The sequence below is a fragment of the Anopheles funestus genome (assembly GCF_943734845.2).
Source record: "Anopheles funestus chromosome X unlocalized genomic scaffold, idAnoFuneDA-416_04 X_unloc_49, whole genome shotgun sequence".
Taxonomy (NCBI): domain Eukaryota; kingdom Metazoa; phylum Arthropoda; class Insecta; order Diptera; family Culicidae; genus Anopheles; species Anopheles funestus.
In genome coordinates this window covers 15,001-42,500 of record NW_026045175.1, presented here as the reverse complement: position 1 = coordinate 42,500, position 27,500 = coordinate 15,001, and the positions used below count along the sequence as shown (strand labels likewise).

Sequence of the window (27,500 nt, the reverse complement as noted above, 5' to 3'; positions counted from 1 at the left end):
ATCCCGGTTGGTTTCTTCTCCTCCCCTTATTAATATGCTTAAATTCTGGGGGTTGTCTCACATCACTTGAGGCCTACAACAAAATCAGTCACATTCCATTCGTTTCGAACCCGGGGCATAGCGAACCGATATATACGCAACAACACTTCACACACACACACACACACGGATTGGGCAATTTACGGTCATTTTTGAATCAACGATGGCCCCCCCGAGCACGTTGTCCGAATATCACTCCAATAAGGACAACGAGTTCCGCTCGGCATCGTTTTGATTCGATCTCTCAACAACAACTCCCGGTCGACTTGGTCGACTTGGACCCACGATGTCTCCCCCCGAGCATGTCGAGCCAACTGCACCACTATTGTATTGGACAACATGTTCCCCTCGGGCATCGATGGGTTAATCATGCACCACTATTATAAAACCCTTTGACGTTTTCCCCCAAGCACGTTGATCCAGTATTACGACGGATACGGTCAACGAAATCTTGGACATCAAAGAGGTTTTCGATTGAATTTCCCCATGTTTCACAACGTACTCTTAGCGGTATCCTACGATACGTCTCACTCTATTTGTGTGTGTGCGCGTTTACGTGCGTGCGATTTATGCGGTTCACCCCTTTACTTTCAGCGCCCTGCGGTCCCAACAAAGGTCCCGAGCACGCCATTATGCACAGTGTGGAAGCGTGTTTCCCCCACGACACTAGACGGGCTGCTCGCCATAGTGTTCTATTGTGGCACGCTCCACCCTGAAGTTTGGTTTGTTGTATATCAAGGAATTGATAGGCACTCAAGAATGTGTGCATCGGCCGGGTTTAATCGTCCGACGCGCAATATGCGTTCAACTTATCGGTGTTCATGTGTCCTGCAGTTCACATTGTGACGCGCATTTAGCTGCGGTCTTCATCGATCCATGAGCCGAGTGATCCCCTGCCTAGGGTTTTATAGTAAGGTTCCCAATGTAACACAATCCCGGTGGTACGTCCAAAGACTAACTTTCTGACTAAGTTGTCTTTATTACCCAATAGTCCCAGGCCTTGTGACTTGTGGCTCATGTCTACGCCCATGGCCACCATTCGCTAAGATAGTTTTGAAGTCACTTTGAAGGCCCAGGAACAACTCTCTTAGCACATCGGTTAACCTGGCGCCGCAGTCAACTCATGTGCTTGGATCGGATCGAGCTATTGAGTATTGGGCCTGCATACTCGCTCATCCGTATCCTTTGCGTACCGCCCCATGGCCCTTGTATGTCTGCACCACAGTTCCTGTTCGTTCCGTGCCTATGGCCGGATACGTATTGCACATCGGTTAACCTGACGCCGCAGTCAACTCATGTGCTTGGATCGGATCGAGCTATTGAGTATTGGGCCTGCATACTCGCTCATCCGTATCCTTTGCGTACCGCCCCATGGCCCTTGTATGTCTGCACCACAGTTCCTGTTCGTTCCGTGCCTATGGCCGGATACGTATTGCACATCGGTATACCTGTCGCTACTCAGGCAACTCGTGTGCGTGGATTGGATCGAGAACATGGTGTGTGCCCCATGTTATAATTGATAGTCCATATCCACTTTATAGGTTAAAGTCATAAGTTGTGATTGCACAACCATTCTTCATAAGAGTTTAATCACTCTTCAACTAACTTTCGTTCTGGTGTCTTGGTATCAAATCGCGTAAGACACAAGATTCTACTGGCCAAATAGAATCTAGCACATTGGTTAACCTGGCGCCGCAGTCAACTCATGTGCTTGGATCGGATCGAGCTATTGAGTATTGGGCCTGCATACTCGCTCATCCGTATCCTTTGCGTACCGCCCCATGGCCCCGTCCTTAGAGTTAATGACTAGTAGGCTTAACTCTTTGTATGTCTGCACCACAGTTCCCGTTCGTTCCGTGCCGTGGCCGGATACGTATTGCACATCGGTATACCTGTCGCTACTCAGGCAACTCGTGTGCGTGGATTGGATCGAGCTCATGGGGTGTGTAGAGATTCCATGTTATAATTGCAAGTCCATATCCACTTTATAGGTTAAAGTCATAAGTTGTGATTGCACAACCATACTTCATAAGAGTTTAATAACTCTTCAACTAACTTTCGTTCTGGTGTCTTGGTATCAAATCGCATAAGACACAAGATTCTACTGGCCAAATAGAATCTAGCACATTGGTTAACCTGGCGCCGCAGTCAACTCATGTGCTTGGATCGGATCGAGCTATTGAGTATTGGGCCTGCATACTCGCTCATCCGTATCCTTTGCGTACCGCCCCATGGCCCCGTCCTTAGAGTTAATGACTAATAGGCTTAACTCTTTGTATGTCTGCACCACAGTTCCCGTTCGTTCCGTGCCGTGGCCGGATACGTATTGCACAACAGTAGATACCATCACCTGACGTATCTAACACACCACTATTGTAACTCGTCGTCGAAGGACCTTTCAAGTGCCTGATGGCCAGGGGAGCTCTTACACGGCACGGAGACACAGTGATGCTCGCCCATCACAGTGTACAACGATCGAGTTTGCTTAAGTGTCTGGGTACCTACACACCAGACACAATGCAATGGCCACGGATCCACACAAGGCACATCACATGCAGAAAGCTTCACCAGATTATGACACATACCACACTCTTGTAACTCGTCGTCGAAGGGGCGTTCAAAGTGCCTTACGGCTAGGGGGGATCTAGCACGGCACGGAGACACAGTGATGGTTGCCCATCAAAGTGTACAACGATCGAGTTTGCTTTCCGCGCAAGCGTTCTAAGTGTCTGGGTACCTACACACCAGACACAATGCAATGGCCACGGATCCACACAAGGCACATCACATGCAGAAAGCTTCACCAGATTCTGACACATACCACACTCTTGTAACTCGTCGTCGAAGGGGCGTTCAAAGTGCCTTACGGCTAGGGGGGATCTAGCACGGCACGGAGACACAGTGATGGTCACCCATCAAAGTGTACAACGATCGAGTTTGCTTTCCGCGCAAGCGTTCTAAGTGTCTGGGTATCTAAGCACCAGACACAATGCAATGGCCACGGATCCACACAAGGCACATCACATGCAGAAAGCTTCACCAGATTCTGACACATACCACACACATGCAACTCGTCGTCGAAGGGGCGTTCAAGTGCCTTACGGCTAGGGGAGATCTAGCTCGGCACGGGGACACAGTGATGGTCACCCATCAAAGTGTACAACGAACGAGTTGGCTTTCAACAAATTCTGACACATAGCAAGCGAGCGACCGAGCTACACCGAAGGCAGCCCATGGTTGGTCACTCGCGGACGATCATCAGTAATGATCCTTCCGCAGGTTCACCTACGGAAACCTTGTTACGACTTTTACTTCCTCTAAATCATCAAGTTCGGTCAACTTCAGCCATGCCAGCTGCAGCTCACGAAGGAACCGCGGAAGGTAAGCCTCCAGAAACCTCACTAAATAATCCATCGGTAGTAGCGACGGGCGGTGTGTACAAAGGGCAGGGACGTAATCAGCACTAGCTAATGACTAGTGCTTACTAGAAATTCCAGGTTCATGGGGACCGTTGCAGTCCCCAATCCCGACTAGATGGGCATTTTAGTGATTTCCCGTTCCTCTCGGAATGGGGGCGCCTATTGGCGAGAACACGCTGCGACCCACATTGTAGCACGCGTGCAGCCCAGAACATCTAAGGGCATCACGGACCTGTTATCGCTCATTCTCAGCTTGCTAAACACAAGTTGTCCCGCTAAGCAGGGCAAACGTAGCCGACGACCGCCCGTGAAGGCGCCGCCCGGCTGTAACGTCAGGTGCGCCCGGAGGCGCACTGCTGACAGCGTTCTAGTTAGCATGTTTGAGTCACGTTCGTTATCGGAATTAACCAGACAAATCATTCCACGAACTAAGAACGGCCATGCACCACTACCCTTAAATTTGAGAAAGAGCTATCAATCTGTCTTACCTCGATAAGTTTGGACCTGGTAAATTTTCCCGTGTTGAGTCAAATTAAGCCGCAAGCTCCACTTCTTGTGGTGCCCTTCCGTCAATTCCTTTAAGTTTCAACTTTGCAACCATACTTCCCCCGGAACCCGATTTTGGTTTCCCGGAAGCGACTGAGAGCACCGAATAGGGGTAGCGTCTCCCAATTGCTAATTGGCATCGTTTACGGTTAGAACTAGGGCGGTATCTAATCGCCTTCGATCCTCTAACTTTCGTTCTTGATTAAAGAAAGCATCCATGGCAAACGCTTTCGCTTCAGTTGGTCCTACGACGGTCTACGAATTTCACCTCTCGCGCCGTAATACCAATGCCCCCAACTACTTCTGTTAATCATTACCTCTAGGTTTCTGACAAACCAACGAAATCGTATAAACCGAGGTCATATTCCATTATTCCATGCAAGATTATTCTCGGCCAACGCCAACCCCACGGGGGGGCCGGACGCTTTGTCTTAGCCTGCTTTGAGCACTCTAATTTGTTCAAGGTAAATGTGAGTATCTTGAGCACCATGAGGAGCCCGTGCCGGAGTTAACCGGTAGCACGGTACTCGTTCACAGAGTAACGCCCAAGTACACCATTGTGAGTCGCAGCCGTGAGCGCGCGCACGAACGGCCCCGGCGTGTAACCGGGCGCCCGTGGCGGTCACGTGTCTGGACGGGCAATCAACTTCGAACGTTTTAACCGCAACAACTTTAATATACGCTAGTGGAGCTGGAATTACCGCGGCTGCTGGCACCAGACTTGCCCTCCACTTGATCCTTGTTGAAGGATTTATACTCAACTCATTCCAATTATGGACCATCGTTAGAGAGGTCCATATTGTTATTTCTCGTCACTACCTCCCCGTACTGGGATTGGGTAATTTACGCGCCTGCTGCCTTCCTTGGATGTGGTAGCCATTTCTCAGGCTCCCTCTCCGGAATCGAACCCTGATTCCCCGTTACCCGTCGCAACCATGGTAGTCCTCTACACTACCATCAATAGTTGATAGGGCAGACATTTGAAAGATCTGTCGTCAGTCGACAAGCGACCATACGATCTGCGTCCTTATCCAGACTTCAACTCAAGCCGCCCGGAGGCGATTGGTTTAACTAATAAGTGCACCAGTTCAGCTACCCGCGAGGGCAACAGTCCCGGCATGTTGCATGTATTAGCTCTGGATTTTCCACAGTTATCCAAGTAACTAGTGGTAGGATGATCTTGTGAATTATAGCTGTTATACTGAGCCTTATGCGGTTTCACATTCATTTATGTTTGTACTTAGACATGCATGGCTTAACCTTTGAGACAAGCGTATATTACTGGTAGGATCAACCAGAATTCGTTCCACTACAGACACACACTCGCTTAGTGGGAAATAAATTTCCACACAACTCTCTCTCTCTAGAACCATATGGAATGGCTCTTTGGTGTTGGGTAAGGCACCAATTTGTTGGGGTGTAACGGTCACCACCAACTTTAAGTTTGTTAGGGCACAACGGAAACCACTAACTAAACTTTAGGAAACTAAATTTCCTCACACATTATCTCTCACCATATTAGCACTAGGTGCTATCCACGATTGTACAACGTTTCAACTCTTGAATCGACCGTAGGGCCGCGGAATTGCTTCCGGGCCCCTATTCTCGCTATTAATTGTTCATCTCTTTCAATACATCGAGTTCGTTCCATTGGGTAGTTCGCATGGCGAACGTTTTGATGCAGCCCCCTGGGGGACCACGGCACTTTACACCGGGTATGGTGTATGCGCAACCTACAGATAACAATAAACCCCTTATGCGTGTGTAAACCGATGTTGGGCTGCTCAACATCTTTCACGGTTACATCACTTGCACCAGAACCCACGGTGCCGATTTGGTAATATGTTGTACATTTACTCTCAAGATGTACGCTTCGGCCCCTTATTCAGGGGCTCAAGCTATTACCAGCAAGAACAATCCTCATCCAGACTTGAACTCGAAACACCCGGAGGCGAACGGTTTAACTAATAAGTGCACCAGTCTTGAATCCATGCGTCGGTGGAAACAATGCCGGCGTGTTGCATGTATTAGCTCTGAACTTAGCGAGTGATTGCCTTGCAGCTGTCATACTGAGCGTAGAGCGTGATTATCGCTCACTTGAACCATGTTGAATGGCTCTTTGGTGTAGGGTAAGGCACCAATTTGTTGGGGCGTAACGGTCACCACCAACTTAAGACTTGCTTATAGGCATTTCAACGTTTTCAACTCTTAAATCGACCGTGTTTCATTATCATCTCTTCTTCTTATTAAATGCATCGAGTTCGTTCCATTGGGTAGTTCGCGTGGCGAACGGTTTGATGCAGCCCCCCGGGGGGGACCACGGCACTTTACACCGGGCATGGTGTATGCGCAACCTACAGATCACCAATATATTTGTGATCGATAATGCACACTTCTTACACGACTGACCAGTCGACAGCGCTGCCTTCCTATTATGCGTGTGTAAACCGATGTTGGGCTGCTCAACATCTTTCACGGTTACATCACTTGCACCCGAACCCATGGTGCCGATTTGGTAATATGTTGTACATGGTCTCAAGATGTACGCTTCGACCCCTTATTCAGGGGCTCAAGCTATTACCAGCAAGATCAATCCTCATCCAGACTTGAACTCGAAACACCCGGAGGCGAACGGTTTAACTAATAAGTGCACCAGTCTTGAATCCATGCGTCGGTGGAAACAATGCCGGCATGTTGCATGTATTAGCTCTGAACATAGCGAGTGATTGCCTTGTAGCTGTCGAACTGAGCGTAGAATGTGATTATCGCTCACTTGAAAGGGTCAAGCCCTTTCGAGTCGTCCGGTTTTTACGCCAGACGACTCGGTTCACCATCTTTCGGGAAGGGACCGTCTCGGTCGCAAGCTGCTCCGGTCCCCAAACAACCTGCGACAAATGATAGGAAATGCCGACATCAATACGTGTTCAGTTTGGTTTATCGCTCATAGGTCTTTTTGACCATCGATCCCTGATTATAACTCTCAATTAAACAGTCAGGAGAGTAAGGCATGCCCATCGATATCTCATCGACAGGCGATACCGCAAGAACGGCCAACGACACATCAGGTGATCGATTATTGCTACGACTTTTGCTTAATCGTTTCCACTCCTTAGAGAAAGAAACCCCCGGGGACCGTCTCGGTCGCAAGCTGCTCCGGTCCCTAAACAACCTGCGACAAATGATAGGAAATGCCGACATCAATATGTGTTCAGTTTGGTTTATCGCTCATTGGTCTGTTTGACCATCGATCCCTGATTAAACTCTCAGTAATCCAGTCGGGAGAGTAAGGCATGCCCATCGATATCTCATCGACAGGCGATACCGCTTGAACGGCCAACGACACATCAGAGGATCGTATCTTGCTACAACTTTTGCTTAATCGTTTCTTCTCCTTGGAGAAAGAAACCCCCGGGGACCGTCTCGGCCGCAAGCTGCTCCGGTCCCTAAACAACCTGCGGCATCAAATGATAGGAAAAGCCGACATCAATACGTGTTCAGTTTGGTTTATCGCTCATTGGTCTTGTTTGACCATCGATCCCTGATTAATACTCTCAATTAGAAGGTCGGTAGAGTAAGGCATGCCCATCGATATCTCATCGACAGGCGATACCGCATGAACGGCCAACGACACATCAGAGGATCGTATCTTGCTACAACTCTTGCTTAATAGTTTCCACTCCGTGGAGAAAGAAACCCCCGGGGACCGTCTCGGCCGCAAGTTGCTCCGGTCCCTAAACAACCTGCGGCATCAAATGATAGGAAAAGCCGACATCAATACGTGTTCAGTTTGGTTTATCGCTCATAGGTCTGTTTGACCATCGATCCTAGAATTCAACTTTCGAGTAAGGCATGCCCGTCGATATCTCATCGATAGGCGATACCGGTAGAACGGCCAACGACACACATCTAGGATCGCATTTACTCTTCCTTGGATGGATAACCAATACCCTAGGACCGTTTCATCGCGAGCTGCTCCGGTCCTCAAACAACTCGCGAACCACCGATAGGATGATATTAGGAATGGCCGACTTTCATCCTTTAACTCTCAGTTCTGCTTACCAAAACATAGGTACTTGGACCTTAAAGACCACTATATGTTCCCCGATCGGGGGCAATCGGAACGTCTATCCATCATCAACATCGTTTCACTCATTCCGAACCACCAAATTGGACAGACAGTACCATATTCACCAACCGATTGCTTCAACTTCGCAAACTGTATGGTAAGTTCTACTAATTTCACATCTTACCATCGACTAATAGTGCATAAATCCACTTGGAAATCACTTTTCCTTGGTCCTCGGACCTTCTACGACAACGTCCAACAAATATCCGAAGTCGTTTCCCAACTTAGACCAAGCATTTCGTATCTTTACTTCTAATCGATTTTTTCTCTCATAATTGACGATCAAAATCTAAAAACCACATTTTGAGCCAGAAGCAGTCGTCCGATCGTCCTGGGGGTAGTCTCAATCGATTTAGAAGGGCCCAATTCATAAAGATACGTACTCAGTCAAATTCATGCTTCTGGCTCACCTACCCCCTATATAGAAAACGAAAGCGTACAGGCGTGGAAAACGTGCCATTTTTCTCCATCACGGACTTTTTTTTTCTCGTTGCACCGACTCTAGTAAAAAAGTGAAATTTTTTACTAGTTACCAACTTTTGCAAATTATCATCGGATATCACTTTTCATGGTCTATAGTAAGTTCTTATCACGTTTTAGTAGTTTTTGAAAAAAAAATTTTTTTGAACTTTTCAAAATTTTTCAAAACAAAGTTTTTGTAGGCGGTTTTGTGTATGGAGGGTTACTAGTCTCGGGGTCACTGTTTGACCAAAAAACCACTATATATCATTCGAAAGGTAATTTCAAGGGCTACAAAAAATTGTTCTACGGCACCCCCCTCCGACGTCTAGTATTCGAGTTATTGGCCAAAAACCATCACTTGAGCGATTTTTCGTTCAGGGTACCCGACTCTAGTAAAAAAGTGAAATTTTTCTCGATTGACCAAGTGTTGCAAATGACCATCGGATTTCACTTTTTATGGTCTATAGTGAGTTCTGATCACGATTTGGTACTTTTTGAAAAAATTTTTTTGACGCACTTTTCAAAATTTTGCAAAACCAAAACTTTTTAGGCGGTTTTGTGTATGGAGGGTTACTAGTCTCGGGGTCACTGTTTGACCAAAAAACCACTATATATCATTCGAAAGGTAATTTCAAGGGCTACAAAAAATTGTTCTACGGCACCCCCCTCCGACGTCTAGTATTAGAGTTATTAGCCAAAAACCGCAACTATAGCGGTTTTTCGTCCAGGGTACCCGACTCTAGTAAAATGATGCGATTTTTACTAGTCTAGGGAACTTTTTGGCCAAAAATCAAGTATATGTCATTCGATAGATAATTTCAAGGGCTACCAAAAATTGTTCCACGACACCCCCCTGCGACGTCTAGTATTCGAGTTATTAGCCAAAAACCGCAATTATAGCGGTTTTTCGTCCAGGGTACCCGACTCTAGTAAAATGATGCGATTTTTACTAGTCTAGGGAACTTTTTGGCCAAAAATCAAGTATATGTCATTCGATAGATAATTTCAAGGGCTACCAAAAATTGTTCCACGACACCCCCCTGCGACGTCTAGTATTCGAGTTATTAGCCAAAAACCGCAATTATAGCGGTTTTTCGTCCAGGGTACCCGACTATAGTAAAATGATGCGATTTTTACTAGTCTAGGGAACTTTTTGGCCAAAAATCAAGTATATGTCATTCGATAGATAATTTCAAGGGCTACCAAAAATTGTTCCATGACACCCCCCTGCGACGTCTAGTATTCGAGTTATGGGCCAAAAACCATTCATACTTGAGCATTTTGCTCATTTTGCCTGTACGGGTACCGGGGACTAGTAAAATCAGGCCAATTTTACTAGAGTAGGGGTCCTTTTTGGTCAAAAAAACAACTTTTGCTCGTTCGATAGGGAATCGATAGGGCAACAAAAAATCGTTCTACGACCCCCCCTTCCGATGTCTAGTATTCGAGTTATGGGCCAAAAACAGTTTATAGCTAATTTTTCACTCGATTTTTCACCAAGTATCGCACATTACTCCGGTTCTATACATTGGATCGTCAATCTTTAAGATTTTATGGGTAGTTCCAACTGTTTGCTACATTTCATCCATACATCACCAACCGATTCAATGTCTGTGCTAGAAGTTATTAGAGGAATAAAAAAATTTACCCTTGGCTTTGGACCGTACAAGTTTACCCATTTTTGGCCCGTATTTGCCCCATAGCTCCGCCGGTATCCAAGATATCGCCACACTTTCTTCTGGCCATGGCTAGATGGCACTTGTGGCTAGATTTCTTCCATGCACCACTAACCGCTACCATGTCTGTGGCCGGAGCTATTCACGAAAGCGCCTCGCGCACTTGGTCGGATTTTTGGTCCAACTTCACCATTTTTGGCCCATATTTGCACCATAGCTCCGCCGGTATCCAAGATATGGCCACACTTTCTTCTGGCCATGGCTAGATGGCACTTGTGGCTAGATTTCTTCCATGCACCACTAATCGCTACCATGTCTGTGGCCGGAGCTATTCACGAAAGCGCCTCGCGCACTTGGTCGGATTTTTGGTCCAACTTGCACCATTTTTGGCCCATATTTGCCCCATAGCTCCGCCGGTATCCAAGATATGGCCACACTTTCTTCTGGCCATGGGTAGATGGCACTTGTGGCTAGATTTCTTCCATGCACCACTAATCGCTACCATGTCTGTGGCCGGAGCTATTCACGAAAGCGCCTCGCGCACTTGGTCGGATTTTTGGTCCAACTTGCACCATTTTTGGCCCATATTTGCCCCATAGCTCCGCCGGTATCCAAGATATGGCCACACTTTCTTCTGGCCATGGGTAGATGGCACTTGTGGCTAGATTTCTTCCATGCACCACTAATCGCTACCATGTCTGTGGCCGGAGCTATTCACGAAAGCGCCTCGCGCACTTGGTCGGATTTTTGGTCCAACTTGCACCATTTTTGGCCCATATTTGCCCCATAGCTCCGCCGGTATCCAAGATATGGCCACACTTTCTTCTGGCCATGGGTAGATGGCACTTGTGGCTAGATTTCTTCCATGCACCACTAATCGCTACCATGTCTGTGGCCGGAGCTATTCACGAAAGCGCCTCGCGCACTTGGTCGGATTTTTGGTCCAACTTGCACCATTTTTGGCCCATATTTGCCCCATAGCTCCGCCGGTATCCAAGATATGGCCACACTTTCTTCTGGCCATGGGTAGATGGCACTTGTGGCTAGATTTCTTCCATGCACCACTAATCGCTACCATGTCTGTGGCCGGAGCTATTCACGAAAGCGCCTCGCGCACTTGGTCGGATTTTTGGTCCAACTTGCACCATTTTTGGCCCATATTTGCCCCATAGCTCCGCCGGTATCCAAGATATGGCCACACTTTCTTCTGGCCATGGCTAGATGGCACTTGTGGCTAGATTTCTTCCATGCACCACTAATCGCTACCATGTCTGTGGCCGGAGCTATTCACGAAAGCGCCTCGCGCACTTGGTCGGATTTTTGGTCCAACTTGCACCATTTTTGGCCCATATTTGCCCCATAGCTCCGCCGGTATCCAAGATATGGCCACACTTTCTTCTGGCCATGGGTAGATGGCACTTGTGGCTAGATTTCTTCCATGCACCACTAATCGCTACCATGTCTGTGGCCGGAGCTATTCACGAAAGCGCCTCGCGCACTTGGTCGGATTTTTGGTCCAACTTGCACCATTTTTGGCCCATATTTGCCCCATAGCTCCGGCGGTATCCAAGATATGGCCACACTTTCTTCTGGCCATGGGTAGATGGCACTTGTGGCTAGATTTCTTCCATGCACCACTAATCGCTACCATGTCTGTGGCCGGAGCTATTCACGAAAGCGCCTCGCGCACTTGGTCGGATTTTTGGTCCAACTTGCACCATTTTTGGCCCATATTTGCCCCATAGCTCCGCCGGTATCCAAGATATGGCCACACTTTCTTCTGGCCATGGGTAGATGGCACTTGTGGCTAGATTTCTTCCATGCACCACTAATCGCTACCATGTCTGTGGCCGGAGCTATTCACGAAAGCGCCTCGCGCACTTGGTCGGATTTTTGGTCCAACTTGCACCATTTTTGGCCCATATTTGCCCCATAGCTCCGCCGGTATCCAAGATATGGCCACACTTTCTTCTGGCCATGGGTAGATGGCACTTGTGGCTAGATTTCTTCCATGCACCACTAATCGCTACCATGTCTGTGGCCGGAGCTATTCACGAAAGCGCCTCGCGCACTTGGTCGGATTTTTGGTCCAACTTGCACCATTTTTGGCCCATATTTGCCCCATAGCTCCGCCGGTATCCAAGATATGGCCACACTTTCTTCTGGCCATGGCTAGATGGCACTTGTGGCTAGATTTCTTCCATGCACCACTAATCGCTACCATGTCTGTGGCCGGAGCTATTCACGAAAGCGCCTCGCGCACTTGGTCGGATTTTTGGTCCAACTTGCACCATTTTTGGCCCATATTTGCCCCATAGCTCCGCCGGTATCCAAGATATGGCCACACTTTCTTCTGGCCATGGGTAGATGGCACTTGTGGCTAGATTTCTTCCATGCACCACTAATCGCTACCATGTCTGTGGCCGGAGCTATTCACGAAAGCGCCTCGCGCACTTGGTCGGATTTTTGGTCCAACTTGCACCATTTTTGGCCCATATTTGCCCCATAGCTCCGCCGGTATCCAAGATATGGCCACACTTTCTTCTGGCCATGGGTAGATGGCACTTGTGGCTAGATTTCTTCCATGCACCACTAATCGCTACCATGTCTGTGGCCGGAGCTATTCACGAAAGCGCCTCGCGCACTTGGTCGGATTTTTGGTCCAACTTGCACCATTTTTGGCCCATATTTGCCCCATAGCTCCGCCGGTATCCAAGATATGGCCACACTTTCTTCTGGCCATGGGTAGATGGCACTTGTGGCTAGATTTCTTCCATGCACCACTAATCGCTACCATGTCTGTGGCCGGAGCTATTCACGAAAGCGCCTCGCGCACTTGGTCGGATTTTTGGTCCAACTTGCACCATTTTTGGCCCATATTTGCCCCATAGCTCCGCCGGTATCCAAGATATGGCCACACTTTCTTCTGGCCATGGGTAGATGGCACTTGTGGCTAGATTTCTTCCATGCACCACTAATCGCTACCATGTCTGTGGCCGGAGCTATTCGACGAACAACCTGCGCATTTACCTAGGTACTTTTTCGGATTTTTGGTCCAACTTGCACCATTTTTGGCCCATATTTGCCCCATAGCTCCGCCGGTATCCAAGATATGGCCACACTTTCTTCTGGCCATGGGTAGATGGCACTTGTGGCTAGATTTCTTCCATGCACCACTAATCGCTACCATGTCTGTGGCCGGAGCTATTCGACGAACAACCATCGCATTCACCTTCTCGTTGCACTTCTTCGGGAATTTGGTGCAACCAAGTTTTCACTATAACTTGGTCATTTTCCGTCCATCGGACATGCGGTTTTGGGTGTCGATACTTGACACCGCGCGCTACAATATGTTCCTCCACGACCATGTGGTCCGATGCTTCCAACAGGAGCTATTCGAGGAGTACCGATTTTTCACCATTAAAAATGCTCGTTTTTGCACCAACTTTTGCCTATAACTCAGGCTGTATCGATCGGATCTTCAATCTTGAAAAAGTTTTGGATAGGTGGCATCAAATGCTACATTTCGTTCTTCCACGTCAACTTTGTCCGATGTCTAGCAAAAAAGTTATTCGCGAACCAAGTCCAGAACCCATGCAATGGCTGCCCACATTGCATACATCACGGCGGTTAACTCTCGTTACTCTATACCGAGGACTTGGTACTTTTTCAGGCATTCGTTGCTACTTCTCGGTTCATGATATTCGTTTACGGTCTTCACTAGGGCATTTGGTGCTCCTTATCGGTTCATGATATTCGTTTACGGTCTTCACTAGGGCATTTGGTGCTTCTTATCGGTTCATGATATTCGTTTACGGTCTTCACTAGGGCATTTGGTGCTCCTTATCGGTTCATGATATTCGTTTACGGTCTTCACTAGGGCATTTGGTGCCTCTTATCGGTTCATGATATTCGTTTACGGTCTTCACTAGGGCATTTGGTGCTCCTTATCGGTTCATGATATTCGTTTACGGTCTTCACTAGGGCATTTGGTGCTCCTTCTCGGTTCATGATATTCGTTTACGGTCTTCACTAGGGCATTTGGTGCTCCTTCTCGGTTCATGATATTCGTTTACGGTCTTCACTAGGGCATTTGGTACTGGGCTTCCCACTTTCTACTGATCGATCCATACTCACTTGCGTGCACCTAGCCTAGGAAGGTTTCCTTGGGCTTCCCATCTTTCTACTGATCGATCCATACTCACTTGCGTGCACCTAGCCTAGGAAGGTTTCCTTGGGCTTCCCATCTTTCTACTGATCGATCCATACTCACTTGCGTGCACCTAGCCTAGGAAGGTTTCCTTGGGCTTCCCATCTTTCTACTGATCGATCCATACTCACTTGCGTGCACCTAGCCTAGGAAGGTTTCCTTGGGCTTCCCATCTTTCTACTGATCGATCCATACTCACTTGCGTGCACCTAGCCTAGGAAGGTTTCCTATGGCTTCCCATCTTTCTACTGATCGATCCATACTCACTTGCGTGCACCTAGCCTAGGAAGGTTTCCTTGGGCTTCCCATCTTTCTACTGATCGATCCATACTCACTTGCGTGCACCTAGCCTAGGAAGGTTTCCTTGGGCTTCCCATCTTTCTACTGATCGATCCATACTCACTTGCGTGCACCTAGCCTAGGAAGGTTTCCTTGGGCTTCCCATCTTTCTACTGATCGATCCATACTCACTTGCGTGCACCTAGCCTAGGAAGGTTTCCTTGGGCTTCCCATCTTTCTACTGATCGATCCATACTCACTTGCGTGCACCTAGCCTAGGAAGGTTTCCTTGGGCTTCCCATCTTTCTACTGATCGATCCATACTCACTTGCGTGCACCTAGCCTAGGAAGGTTTCCTATGGCTTCCCATCTTTCTACTGATCGATCCATACTCACTTGCGTGCACCTAGCCTAGGAAGGTTTCCTATGGCTTCCCATCTTTCTACTGATCGATCCATACTCACTTGCGTGCACCTAGCCTAGGAAGGTTTCCTTGGGCTTCCCATCTTTCTACTGATCGATCCATACTCACTTGCGTGCACCTAGCCTAGGAAGGTTTCCTTGGGCTTCCCATCTTTCTACTGATCGATCCATACTCACTTGCGTGCACCTAGCCTAGGAAGGTTTCCTTGGGCTTCCCATCTTTCTACTGATCGATCCATACTCACTTGCGTGCACCTAGCCTAGGAAGGTTTCCTATGGCTTCCCATCTTTCTACTGATCGATCCATACTCACTTGCGTGCACCTAGCCTAGGAAGGTTTCCTTTGGCTTCCCATCTTTCTACTGATCGATCCATACTCACTTGCGTGCACCTAGCCTAGGAAGGTTTCCTATGGCTTCCCATCTTTCTACTGATCGATCCATACTCACTTGCGTGCACCTAGCCTAGGAAGGTTTCCCTTTGGTACCGACTTCCATCTACGCACTCGATATAACCTAGGTACTTGGTACCGATGATGGTTAACACTCAAGCATTTCTTGCATCCTGCGTGCAAGGTACCAATTTTCACTTCTTAGGTACGTTTATGTGCCCGCATTAATCCAATATCGCTCCGATGGCCTTTCGCATTATTTCATCCGATAGCCCTTGCCAAAAGCTACCAAAAGTTCCTCCACGGCCATGTGCTCCGACGCTTAGTTTAGGAAATATTCGAAAAAATTCATCTTAGGAAAAATTTTCTTATTGGAAAATCATCTTAAATCGATGGCCATTTTTTGGGCAAAAACTTTAACGTCTTCCCGACTTTGCGGGAATTGCGAATTTTAGGCACCCAGAGAAAATCTTTTACTTTAAGGGGGCGGCCGCGAAGTTGCCCAAAGTCTCGGACACAAAAATTCTCAAGTTCCCCACTCTAGTAAATCGCCCTATGAGTATCTCCTGGCCCGCGAGCTCTGCGAGCGGGCCAGCTTCGGCGATTTTTGCCTTTTCGCCTAGGCGGTTCTTCTACGAAATTGGTCCACAGCTTTTGCTCAGAAAGCTAGCATTTGTTGCAACAGTTAGGTACTTGGTACCACATTTTGGTATCCATTTGGGCATTTGTGGCAACTACTCGGTACTTTGGCCCACATTTCGCTCTACTCGGGCTTCTATGGTGGTACTTGTCGGTACTTCTGGCCAACTTAGGCCAATTGGGTGCAACTTGTGGGTACTCTGTGGGTACTTTAGGGCGTATTGTGTCTTTCGGGTGAACCTTCGCTATACTTCATGGGTACTGATGGCCAACTTAGGAACATTCAGTGCAACCTTTGGGCCTAAGGAAATTTGTCCAACTCTTTGGACTTAGAAAATTTTCTGGACTTAGAAAATTTTCTGGACTTGTAAAAATTTTCAAATGTTCAATTTGGCCCACATTTCGCTCTACTCGGGCCTCTATGGTGCTACTTGGCGGTACTTTTGGCCATCTTAGGCCAATTGGGTGCTCTTTGTGGGTACTCTATCGGTACTTTTGGCCAACTTAGGCCAATGGGGTGCTATATGTGGGTGCTCTATCGGTACTTTTGGCCATGTTAGGCCCATTCGGTGCTATTTGTGGGTACTCTATCGGTACTTTTGGCCATGTTAGGCCCATTCGGTGCTATTTGTGGGTACTCTATCAGTACTTTTGGCCAACTTAGGCCAACTCAGTGCTACTTGTGGGTACTCTATCGGTACTTTTGGCCAACTTAGGCCAACGCGGTGCTATTTGTGGGTACTCTATCGGTACTTTTGGCCAACTTAGGCCCATTCGGTGCTATTTGTGGGTACTCTATCGGTACTTTTGGCCAACATAGGCCAATTGGGTGCTACTTGTGGGTGCTCTATCGGTACTTTTGGCCAACTTAGGCCAACTGGGTGCTATTTGTGGGTACTCTATCGGTACTTTTGGCCAACATAGGCCAATTGGGTGCTACTTTTGGGTGCTCTATCGGTACTTTTGGCCAACTTAGGCCAACTGGGTGCTATTTGTGGGTACTCTATCGGTACTTTTGGCCAACTTAGGCCAACTCAGTGCTTCTTGTGGGTACTCTATCGGTACTTTTGGCCAACTTAGGCCCATTCGGTGCTATTTGTGGGTACTCTATCGGTACTTTTGGCCAACATAGGCCAATTGGGTGCTCTTTGTGGGTACTCTATCGGTACTTTTGGCCATCTTAGGCCCATTCGGTGCTATTTGTGGGTACTCTATCGGTACTTTTGGCCAACATAGGCCAATTGGGTGCTACTTGTGGGTGCTCTATCGGTACTTTTGGCCAACTTAGGCCAACTGGGTGCTATTTGTGGGTACTCTATCGGTACTTTTGGCCAACTTAGGCCAACTCAGTGCTTCTTGTGGGTACTCTATCGGTACTTTTGGCCAACTTAGGCCCATTCGGTGCTATTTGTGGGTACTCTATCGGTACTTTTGGCCAACTTAGGCCAACTCAGTGCTACTTGTGGGTACTCTATCGGTACTTTTGGCCAACTTAGGCCAACGCGGTGCTATTTGTGGGTACTCTATCGGTACTTTGGGACATATTATGTCCTTCGGGTGAACCTTCTCGATACCTCATGGGTACTTGTGGCCAACTTAGGAAAATTCAGTGCAACCTATGGGCCTTTGGAAATTGCTCCAACACTTTGGACTTAGAAAATTTTCTGGACTTAGAAAATTTTTTGGACTTAGAAAAATTTTCAACTTCTGTATCTTCTTCATCAAGTTCCATTTTGTGGGACTTAGAAAATTTTCTGGACTTAGAAAATTTTTTGGACTTAGGAAATTTTTCAACACTTGTAAAATTTTTGTTCCTTCTTTGAAGAAGAATACTTTCCACTATTAGCTTCTTTCTCTTTTTCTTCTTAGTTGTCTTCTTATTTTCGGTCCGAGAGCGCCGACACTTGTAAAATTATCTAAGTCCGAAGACTTTTGGAATGAACCAAAAGTCAACGAACACAATACATCAACCCTATCAACATCAAGTGGCAACCCGAAGGAAGCGCAGCGGCCAGCCCATGTACAACGCGAAGTTGTAGCATGCAACCGACCAACCGCTAACCTCCAACGGCACTCAATGTATTCGTTACACATGGGCGCACCTGCACCACACTGTCGTGACCATCCAACGAGCCGTCGGTTCGGTCGTGTGTTACAAGCACCCCATCACATAGGCATAGAGTCACCACACAGTGTTCTTCAACACTCTCGTCACATGGTGCAAGTCACGGTACGCACCACCAATGTGCACTGGTTGGCCAATTCCAGCACACACGGGGCGCGCACGCGCAAGCACTAACCACCAAGCATGGGTCGCCTGAGAGGATCGATGCGAACGCATCTCTACAACTTGAAGCTCCCAGCCTGTAGTCCCGTCGTTTGCGGGCGGTCGTAGGTGTCGAAACTAGTGCTATCCACAGTCGGCAAGCTCGTCCACCGGTGTTCCCAACATGTATGGTACTAACACGTGCAGCGCGAACCCGCCCTTTGCGGCCTAGTAGTAAGCGGGGATGAGACGCCAGTGTGCCAATGGACAGCACGGACGGTTCTCGGAGGGTTGTTAGGCCCGCTAGCTTACGACCACCTAATGGGTATAAGAAGCGCTATCAGCTCGGATTGGATACGACCTTAGAGGCGTTCAGGCATAATCCAGCGGACGTAGCGTCATACCATAGTCCGTTCGAACTAGTATTGAGCCAGTGGTCCGTACCTGTGGTTCCTCTCGTACTGCACAGGAATTCCGTTAAGATAGCGACAAACAATGCACACCAGTAGGGTAAAACTAACCTGTCTCACGACGGTCTAAACCCAGCTCACGTTCCCTTGAAAGGGTGAACAATCCTACGCTTGGTAAATTTTGCTTTACAATGATAGGAAGAGCCGACATCGAAGGATCAAAAAGCCACGTCGCTATGAACGCTTGGCGGCCACAAGCCAGTTATCCCTGTGTAGTCTGAGCGAAACCTCCGAAGTGAACGGACGTGTTTTTCGAGCGCTCCCGTGCGAATTTGCGAAAAAGTGCGTTTAAAGCGAATTAGTTCGAGATTTACCCACAGGTGGCGCTGGTGTTGTTAGGAGTGATATTCCCCAGCCCCCCCAACTCGAACCATAGTGCTACGAGCGTTTTTACGGAAAACGTGAAATATTTCACGAAATATTTCATGAAATATTTCAACCTTGAAATATTTCAAAAGAGGACAAAATTTCCTTTCCGGGGAGCCGTCGGACGCCCGGATCGGACAAGTGGTTCCGGAGCTATAGAGGATTGAAAAAGTTTGATAAGTAGTTCGATAACTGTTATCGAACTCCAACACCGAGTTATCAAACTTCCGGACAAATCCTTTAAAGTGGGATATCTCGGTAACCCCTCGGGCTAGAGGGACGTCCGGGGTATCGGTGGATAGGTCTCGGAGTGGAGCACCGGATCGTCACCCCCCCGCCCCTCCCATATCCACCCCCTCCCCCTCAGGAGGGGAAAACCAGTGTTTTCTAGTGTCCGGTTAGTATTATCCTCTAAAAGTGCGCGAATCGGTTAAAAAATATTGCAAAACATTAAGTGAGATTATCCCGATTCGATGAAGTGGTCTGCCGTTTCTGTGCGTTGAAAAACAACGGAGATATTAGCGCCCAAAGTTGGAGGTTTTTCGCGTTTCCGGTTTTGACTCTCGCCATACAATTTGTATGGGATTTTCCGGGGATCAGTTTTTCGTGAATAACTTCGTCAATTCTTGACGGATTTTCAAAAATAAAACATCAAAAGACGCGTATTAAAAAGACGCATCCAACGGTGTTAAGTTTGTGCGTGTGTGTGTATGCCACCGGAAGTGGTGCCCAAAAAACTAGTGTTTTTTAGTGTCCGGTTGGTATTGCCCTCTAAAAGTGAGCGAATCGATTCAAAAACATTGTAAAACGTTAAGTGAGAACGTCCCGATTCGATGAAGTGGTCTGCCGTTTCTGTGCGTTGAAAAACAACGGAGATATTAGCGCCCAAAGTTGGAGGTTTTTCGCGTTTCCGGTTTCATTTCCGGCCATACAATTTGTATGGGATTTTCCGGGGACCAGTTTTTCGTGAATAACTTCGTCAATTCTTGACGGATTTTCAAAAATAAAACATCAAAAGACGCGTATCAAAAAGACGCATCCAACGGTGTTAAGTTTGTGCGTGTGTGTGTATGCCACCGGAAGTGGTGCCCAAAAAACTAGTGTTTTTTAGTATCCGGTTGGTATTGCCCTCTAAAAGTGCGCGAATCGATTCAAAAACATTGTAAAACGTTGAGTGAGAACGTCCCGATTCGATGAAGTGGTCTGCCGTTTCTGTGCGTTGAAAAACAACGGAGATATTAGCGCCCAAAGTTGGAGGTTTTTCGCGTTTCCGGTTTCAAAAAGTGCGTGTAAAATCCACCACGTGTTTTCGGGCGACATCTTGAAGATTTGGCAAAGTGGAAGGCCAATATTATTTAATTAGTTATTAAATTTTTGAAATTTAATAACTCGGTCGGTTGGCCACCTGGCCACTTGGATTTTGGCATCCGGCCCTCGATTGGGGTCCTCTACACGTGTGCCAAGTCCCCCCCCGCTACTCCTAAAAACCAGGGAGTTTTTTCCGGCCTGGTTTTTGAATTTTCAAAAATCAACCCTGCAACCTGGCGCGGGTTTAATCATCGTAACAGGAGTGGCCCATCGGGACTCACTCGGGAAAATTGGCCGCAGGCCGATCGGACCGGAATTAGCCCGGAAACCGGCGAAAAGGCGAGAAAAAGGGGGTTTTTCGGGTTTTTGGAGGCCAGTTTCCTCCCACCACCCCCTCGATCCACCCACCATCGGATAGGGCTTGGCCGGGCGCGTCGATCGATCCGTGGATCGCCAGGATCGGTCCATAAACGGCTGAGTTCTGCTATCTGGAAAAATCCTTTGGTGGTGTTAGTGTGCGAGTGCATTAGTGTTAGTGCGAAAACATTTTTATTGCACAACTTCGAGAAAAGTGGACCGATTGCGACGTTTAGCACTTCGTTGGACGCGTCTCGGCAAGACGCGTCGATACGTGCCTTCAACGGGTCAATCGGGCCCATAGTGCGGTGGCCAGAGTGCCGGACATTTTGACCGTGTGTGTGTGAAAATCGGTGGCCAAAACGTGCACCACTCCGTCAGTTTTCGTCGGATCCGGACGTGCGACACCTCCCTGGAATCGTCTTCGCGAGAGCCAGCTCTTGCCGTACCAGGGGGGGCGATCCAGTGAACGGCCCCGGAACTGGGTTTTGTGTGTGCGTGTGTGTGAGCGGAATTTTCATTTGTGCACCGTTTCGGAACCGCTGGTCCGATTTCGAAGTCCGGCACCTCGTTGCAAATGCGCCGACGAGACGCAGCTGTTGCCGTTGTTTCGGAGGCGATCCATTGAGCGGATCGGAAGATCAATTTTTAGACGAGTTAAACGCTGATTTTTGGTAAGTTTGAGAGTCCCATCAGTACCGGAACACGAGGACGCATCGACCAAAATTTTCCGGCAGTCGATCGGACCGGAAACAGCCTGGAAACCAGCGAAAAGGCGGAAAAAAGGGGGTTTTTCGGGTTTTTGGAGGCCAGTTTCCTCCCACCACCCCCTCGATCCACCCACCATCGGATAGGGCTCGGTCGGGCGCGTCGATCGATCCGTGGATCGCCAGGATCGGTCCATAAACGGCTGAGTTCTGCTATTTGGAAAAATCCGTTTGGTGGTGTTAGTGTGCGAGTGCATTAGTGTTAGTGCGGAAAAACATTTTATTGCACAACTTCGTGAAAAGTGGACCGATTGGGACGGGTAGCACTTCGTTCGAAGCGTCTCGGCAAGACGCGTCGACACGTGTCTTCAACGGGTCAATCGGGCCCATAGTGCGGTGGCCAGAGTGCGGGACATATTCGACCGTGTGTGTGTGAAAATCGGTGGCCAAATCGTGCACCACTTCGTCAGTTTTCGTCGGATCCGGACGTGCGACACCTCCCTGGAATCGTCTTCGCGAGAGCCAGCTTTTGCCGTACCAGGGGGGGCGATCCAGTGAACGGCCCCGGAACTGGGTTTTGTGTGTGTGTGTGTGCGAGCGGAATTTTCATTTGTGCACCGTTTCGGAACCGCTGGTCCGATTTGGACGTCCGACACCTCGTTGGATTCGTCTCGGCGAGACCTACTTGCTGCCATCAATCCGGAGTCGATCAACGGAGAGGCAAGTAAGTCGATTCTTTTTCATTAGGGTTTGCTTGGCACCTGGGGAAGCCAAGCACCATGGACGGTGCAAGGTCTTTGCGGTCGAGGACCTTGTCGACGGACGAGAGGGTTGCGCCGACGAATCGTCCTTCATTGCAGCCGCGTGTGCTGCTTACGAAGTCGTCGATGCCGGTCGTCAAGGAGACGACCTCTACCGGTTCTGCAGCGCAACGCGACGAGGAGATGCGCGAGCTTCGTCGCACCAACGAGGAGCTGCGGGCCATGCTCGCCAAGCTGCAAGAGGAGCTGTCCCTCTTCCGGGTCCAGATGGCGTCAGCAGAAGCGAATGCTCGTCGCGATGCGGAGGTGGCACTCTCGGCGGCTGTACGTCGGGAGGAAATAGCGGCGGCGGAAATCGCCGCACTTCGAGAGGCACAACGGCTGGATCGTGAGGCTCATCGGCGCGAGCGTGACGCGCTTAATGAGCTCATTTTGCAGGTGGTCGGAGGTCAGCAGCAGCTGGGCGAGCCGATACGCGCCTCTGTGGCTTATTCGCCGACCCCAATGCCACGGCGTCGGATGGAGCAGCAGCAGAGTGAGCAGCAGCGTGGGCAGCAGCAGCAGCAGCGGCAGCGACAGCAGGTTGCGGTGACGGCTATGGTGGAGCCGTCTCCGGACCAGGATGGCGGCTCCTGGACTGAGGTGGTGCGCCGTAAGCCGGCACGTCAATCAGCGAGCATGCAGCAGCAGCAGCAGCAGCAGCAGTGGCCGCAGCTGCAACAACAACGGGCGAAGGTCCAGCGACAGGCGGTTGCAGGACCATCGTCACAGCAGCCCCAACAACAGCAGGGGCAACAGGCTTGGCGTAGCCAGCCTGCAACACGACGAGGCGGAAGGCGTCAACGGCAGCGAAAGACTAAGCCGGACGCAATTGAGATCGCTCCAGCTGAGGGACAAACCTGGACCGAGGTTTACCAGGTTGTGCGTGGGGCTCCAGAGATGGTGAAGTATGCAGATGCCCTTGGAGTCGGACGACGCACCACACGCTCCCGACTTGTTATGGAGCTGAAGGAGAGCGCGAATGCTGCAGAGGTGCTGCAGTGCATCCAAGACGTGTGCGCGAAGGCGGAACTGCCGGCATCAGCACGCTTGGTGACTCCCACGGTCGACATCCGGATGGACGCGGTCGACCCTTTAGCGGAGGGGTCACACGTGGCGAAGGCACTCTCCGAGCTATGCCAGCACACCGTGGAGGAGACTTCGGTTCGGCTGCGACCAGCGTGGGACGGCACGAAGGTGGCGATAGCGCGGGTGACAACGAAGGCGGCAGAGGAGCTGGACGGGAAGTTTGTCAAAATCAAGTACACGTCCTGCCTGATCCGGAAGGTGGCTCCAATGCAGACGCGGCAGCAACGTTGTTACAAGTGTCTGGAGATGGGACACGTCCGGGCAGCGTGCACGAGCGAGGTCGATCGCTCGGCCAGCTGCATTCGATGCGGGAAGCCAGATCATCAGGCGAAGAGCTGCACGGCGGAGGTGTGCTGTGCCGTGTGCAGCGGCCCGCATCCGGTCGGTCATCTGACGTGCCGGCGCTAAAGGTGCTGCAGATCAACCTTGGGCGGAGCAGGACAGCTCAGGACCTGCTGATGCAGACGGCTCGCGAGCTGGATGTTCAGGTGGTGCTCGCCTGTGAGCTGTATCGGCCGCCTCGAGATGATCCGCGATGGGCTGTTGATGAGGAGTTGAGCGTGGCGATCGTCGCAACGGGGGCTTACCCCATCCAGCGTCTGTGGGGAAGCGTCGTCCCGGGATTGGTGGTTGCCACGATAGCGGGAGTCACTTTCGCCAGCTGCTACGTGTCGCCCAGCAGTGGTTCGGAAGACTTCGAGGAGTTTCTTGGTGCGGTGGAGGTGTCGCTGGTGGGACATACAACATCAGTCCTGGCTGGGGACTTCAACGCCTGGAACGAGGAGTGGGGGAGTGCGCGCACTACCCGGAAGGGGCAGGAGCTCCTAAGCGTGGTGGAGCAGCTGGCGCTGCAGACGCTGAACCGTGGCAACGTGCCCACCTTCAAGGGCAACGGGGTTGCGCGGGAAAGCGTCATCGACGTCTCCTTCGCCAGCCAATCCATTGTGCGGCCGGACTCATGGCGCGTGCTTAACCGCTTCTCCGGCAGCGATCACGAGTACATCGAGTTCCAGGTGGAGGTTCCGGGTCAACGGAACAAGCGACGTGGCCAGCAGCACCAAAGCCAAGCAGCAGCCAGTGACGGGACAGCCAGGCATGCCGGAACTCGGTGGAAGACGATGCAGTTCGTCCGGAAGAGCTTCGACATCGCCCTCACAGTCGGCCGCTTCGGACAGGTCGACACTCCGGAGGGGCTGGTTGGCGGACTCACTCGGGCGTGCGATGAGACCATGGAGAGAGTACACGGGGCTACCTTCCACCGCAAGCCCCAGGTGTACTGGTGGTCTCCGGACATCGAGCGCTTGAGGGAAGAGTGCGAAGCAGCGGAGGCAGCCCATCGCCGGGCTCAACCGTCGGAGCGTGCTGTGACGTCTGCCGGACTGCAGGATTGTCGTCGTTTGCTGCAGGCCAGTATCCAGAACAGCAAGGAGAGCAGCCTTCAGGAGCTGATCGACGGCGTCGAGGCTGAGGTGTTCGGTCTCGGGTACAAGGTTGTGCGAGCGAAGCTTCGCGGCCGGGCGCCACCGGAAACGGACCGAGCTGTTCTTGGTCCGATCGTCGACGCCTTGTTCCCGGAGCATCCAGCGTTCGAGTGGCCGGACATCGAGGCAAGCACCGCTTCACACGTCGCTCTGAGGCCGGTCACGAGCTCGGAGGTCCTGCTGCTGGCTGAGCGGATGGCGTCGTCCAAGGCGCCAGGGTTGGACGGCATCCCGAACACTGCGGTGAAGGCAGCGATGCGGAAGCACCCGGAGGTCTTCGTGGACGTGTACAACCAGCTGCTCGAGCGAGGCGAGTTTCCTGCGGCGTGGAAGGAGGCTCGACTTGTGCTGATCGCGAAACCGGGCAAGCAGCCGGGCGACCCGTCATCATATCGTCCGCTGCTCATGCTGGGAGCAGTCGCCAAGGGGTTCGAGCGGGTGATCCTGGATCGACTGAACGAGCACTTGGAGGACATCGATGCTCCGCGACTGTCGCCAAGACAGTATGGGTTCCGGCGCGGCCGTTCAACAATACAGGCCATCGAACGTGTGATCGAGAGGGGGCAGCACGCGAGGACGTTCCATCGCACCAACCAGCGGGATCCTCGATGTCTGGTGGTGGCAGCACTGGATGTCAGGAATGCCTTCAACTCCGCCAGTTGGGAGGCGATCGCGGCTGCCCTGCAGAAGCTGCAAGTTCCAGTAGCCCTCCAGAGAATGTTGCGCAGCTACTTCTCTGAGAGGAGGCTGGTGTATGAAACCAGCGAGGGACCAGTGCGGCGAACGGTCACGGCGGGCGTTCCACAGGGCTCAATCCTGGGCCCGACTCTGTGGAACGCCATGTACGACGGCGTGCTTCGGCTGGCGCTACCTGAGGGCGCTGAGGTGATCGGTTTTGCCGACGACGTCGTGGTGCTGGCGAGCGGGACGACACCGGAGGCGGCGACGCGGTTAGCTGAAACGGCGATAGGAATGATCAGCTTGTGGATGGCGCAACACCACCTGGAGCTTGCTCCGGCCAAGACCGAGCTGGTCATTGTTTCCACAATGCGGAGAGAAAGCACCCGCGTTCCAGTGACGATCGACGGAGTGGAGAAGATGCCGACCCGCACGCTCAAGTACCTCGGGGTCATTCTTGAGGATCACTTGTCGTGGAGGCCACACGTTGAGCAGGCCACGTCGAAGGCGCTCCGTGTGGCGCAGGCCATCTCCAGGTTGCTTCGTAACCATGGCGGACCTAAGTGTGCGAAGCGACGGTTGTTGTCATCGGTGGTGGACTCTACTCTCCGCTACGCTGCGCCGATTTGGCATGAAGCGGTCAAGCTTCGGGCGTGTCGCAGGCAGCTGAACCGGGTGCAGGGCCTTTACGCACGGCCGGTGGCCCGCACCTTCGTTACGGTGAGGAACGAGGTGGCAACGGTCCTTGCCAGCGTCATCCCCATCGTGCTGCAGGTGACGGAGGACGCTCGTTGTTACCAGCGACATCAGGCGACGGGAGCGAGTTTGCGGGAGCTGCGCATCGAGGAGCGAATAAACACAATCGCCGAGTGGCAGCGGCAGTGGGACCAGCTGGAACCAGAAAGCCGCTACACACGGTGGGCACACCGAGTTATCCCGGACTTGGCGGCATGGAAGAACCGGCGGCACGGAGAGATGACCTTCCATCTCGCGCAAATTCTCTCCGGCCACGGTTTCTTTCATGAATACCTGCATACCAAACATCTGGCGCCATCCGCTGACTGTGTCAGGTGTCCGGGAGTCGTGGAGAGTGCTGAACATGCGTTCTTTGACTGCCCGAGGTTTGCAGATGTTCGGCAAGCATTGCTCGGCGAGGATGATGCAGCGGTTGTGACGCCGGAAACTCTCGTGGAGTTTATGTTGAGCAGTCCAGCGAGATGGAGCAGCGTTTGCGAAGCGGCGCGTAACATCACCACATCTCTGCAGCAGGACTGGTACGTCGAGCGTGCCACCAGCGCCAATGCAGAGATGGTAGCCGCAACGCAGCGCTTAGACGATGCCCACAACACCACGCGGGCAGCTCGGAATGAGCGACGGAACGAGGCTCGCAGGCAGCTTACGCTTGAACGGCAGGCGGCAAGGCCACCTCCGATGCATCCGGATGGCCGGCCGTACACGGAGGAGGAGTTGGTCCTGCGCGAACAACAGTTACAGCGGACACGAGACAAGGTCCGCAGACACCGCGCTCGTCGGAGGGTGCAGAATGACGAGGTGGTGGACTGCCGTGATTATCTTTGGGCCCTGTTCGGTGTGGGAGCGTTTGACGAAGAATAAAAAGTGGCTAGGGGGCACGATTGCCCAGTAGGGAAAGAGCGTCGCAGCCTTAAGGCCAAAAAATAACGTGCGACAAGGCAATGTGCCTTAGTAGGTGAAAAGTGGCTAAGGGCACGACTGCCCAGTGGGGAAAAAGCGTCGCAGCCTAAATGGC

At 50.7% G+C, this 27,500-nt stretch overlaps 2 non-coding genes across 2 annotated transcripts in view; both read right to left on the bottom strand.

Moving 5' to 3' along the window:
• The window catches only part of LOC125773732 (large subunit ribosomal RNA), a 4,179-nt gene extending 4,104 nt beyond the window's left edge, over nucleotides 1–75 (bottom strand). Inside the window, exon 1 of the ribosomal RNA XR_007420335.1 lies at nucleotides 1–75. This exon is cut by the window's left edge and continues 4,104 nt beyond it. This is a non-coding gene — a ribosomal RNA (large subunit ribosomal RNA).
• Nucleotides 76–786: 711 nt separating this feature from the next.
• LOC125773733 (5.8S ribosomal RNA) lies at nucleotides 787–944 on the bottom strand. Its single transcript, XR_007420336.1, has one exon. It is a non-coding gene; the product is annotated as a 5.8S ribosomal RNA (ribosomal RNA).
• Nucleotides 945–27,500: the final 26,556 nt, after the last annotated feature.